This window comes from Aplysia californica, unplaced genomic scaffold (assembly GCF_000002075.1).
Source record: "Aplysia californica isolate F4 #8 unplaced genomic scaffold, AplCal3.0 scaffold00101, whole genome shotgun sequence".
Classification (NCBI taxonomy): Eukaryota; Metazoa; Mollusca; class Gastropoda; order Aplysiida; family Aplysiidae; genus Aplysia; species Aplysia californica.
In genome coordinates this window covers 1,379,631-1,381,688 of record NW_004797371.1, presented here as the reverse complement: position 1 = coordinate 1,381,688, position 2,058 = coordinate 1,379,631, and the positions used below count along the sequence as shown (strand labels likewise).

The 2,058-nt window shown below is 42.2% G+C and overlaps 1 protein-coding gene across 1 annotated transcript in view; it reads left to right on the top strand.

The window, feature by feature from the left end:
* The first annotated feature begins 924 nt into the window (after nucleotides 1-924).
* The window catches only part of LOC101852615, a 21,219-nt gene continuing 20,085 nt past the window's right edge, over nucleotides 925-2,058 (top strand). The window contains exon 1 of the mRNA XM_005095341.3: nucleotides 925-1,188. The gene's annotated coding sequence lies outside the window, so the exon portion shown is untranslated. The remainder of the gene's footprint in view (nucleotides 1,189-2,058) is intronic.

The window sequence follows — 2,058 nt, the reverse complement described above, 5'->3', positions numbered from 1 at the left end:
CACACACACACACACACAAATACAAATACACATACATAGACTCACGGATAAAAGGTGAAAGAGGGCTGGGTGGGGGGAGGGGTATAAGGGAGACAGACATAAAAGAACAAAAGACTGGATTTCAAATGTTTGGGGAAAAAAACAAACCCACCTAAACCCCCTTAAAAAACAAACAGCAAACAAACAAACAAACAAACAAACAAACAAACAAACAAACAAACAAACAGACTCACGAAGAGTAGAGTGGTACCGGTGTCGTGGTTTCTGGCAGACAATTACGATTTAACCCTCAACAGTCCCACAACGACATGGTCCCCAACAACCTCACCTCTTTTGTCTTCTTTTCCACTTCTCTTCTCTTCTGTTTCCACCTCGCTTCTTTTCTATTCTATCCCTCCTCTTTTCTCTTTCTTCTGTTTCCACCTCTCTTCTTTTCCATTCTTTTCCACCTCTCTTCTCTACTTTTCTCTTCTTTTCCACCTTTGTTCTCTTCTTTTCCACCTTTGTTCTCTTCTTTTCCACCTTTGTTCTCTTCTTTTCCAACTTTGTTCTCTACTTTTCCAACTTTGTTCTCTACTTTTCCACCTTTGTTCTCTACTTTTCCACCTTTCTCCTCTTCTTTTCCACCTTTGTTCTCTTCTTTGCCACTTCTCTTATCTCCTTTTCTTTTCCAACCTTTCTTCTTTTCTCTTCTTTTCACCTCTCTTCCCTTCTCTTCCGTCTCTCTTCTCTTCTTTTCCAACTTCTCTACTCTTCTCTTCTCTCCTCTTCTTTTCCACCTCTCTTCTCTTCTCTTCACCTCCCTTCCCTTCCCTCCTCTATTCCCACCTAACTTCTCTTCTTTTCCCACCCCTCTTTTCTTCCCTTCTCTTATTCCCCACCTCTCTTCTCTTATTTCCCCACCTCTCTTCTCTTATTCCCCCACCTCTCTCCTCTCCTCTCCTCTCACGCCCGTCAAGCGGGCAGTAAGCTCCTCCATGCGGGTAGATCTACGCGGCGACGGTGCATGCCTTAATTGTGTGTGGCGTTCGACTCTGGCGGTGTTGTGATTCCGAATTATCACCACCACTATACCTCTGTGACTGCTTCAGAACTACAGAGGGGACTGATTGGGACCTCTGTTAGTACTGTTACTATGTGATTGGAATACTATGGATTATTATAAAAGGGACCACAAAAAAAGATTAGGTACGTGAATTTAATATTTATTTGTAGTTTGTGAATTTCATATTATGATATAAATTGCAAATGACTCGCAAATGTGTGTGACTGTGTGTGCATGTGTGTGTGCGAGTGTGAGTGTGCGCGAGCGTGTGTGTGTGTGTGTGCGCGCGTGCGTGTGTGAAATATACTTTTTATGCATGATACTTTCATTCTCTCTCTCTCTCTCTCTCTCTCTCTCTCTCTCTCTCTCTCACTCTCTCTCCCTCTTTTTCGCTCTGTCTGTCTGTCTGTCTGTCTGTCTGTCTGTCTGTCTGTCTGTCTGTCTGTTTGTCTGTCTGTCTGTCTGTCTGTCTGTACGTATACATTATACCTCCGATTGCAGTTTCATTACTGGAAATTGAGATTTAACCGTATCTTATCGGGGCTACAAGGACGTGTACAGGAGACAAGTATGCACTTCAAGTGCTTCCTTGGTCATTGTTCCTACACTGCTGTATCTAGCCCAAAGGATCCGCCGTGTATGTGTGCATGCATTCACGATTAGACCTTCTATGGTTTCTCACAAAAGACTTGAGTTCGATTCACGGCAGAGGAAGCTTATTTTATGTAGAACATGTAACTTCTTTTTAAAAAAAAAAGTTTTAGTAGAGGTTTTACGGCACTCGCAACTGCATAAAGTCATATGAGCGCCAGAAGATTAGAGGTGTACAAGAGAGTAACAAACATAAAAAAGAAGAAGGGAAGATAAGGACAATAGATGTTTTATACTAAAGAAGGAGCAAACCACACCAGAGAACCCGGCAACCACCCACCTTCTTATTTTTGTTGGGATAGTATAGCTTCATTGATGACCGCGACAGGTATATGGTCATTTAATTTGTGATTTGAAATTTT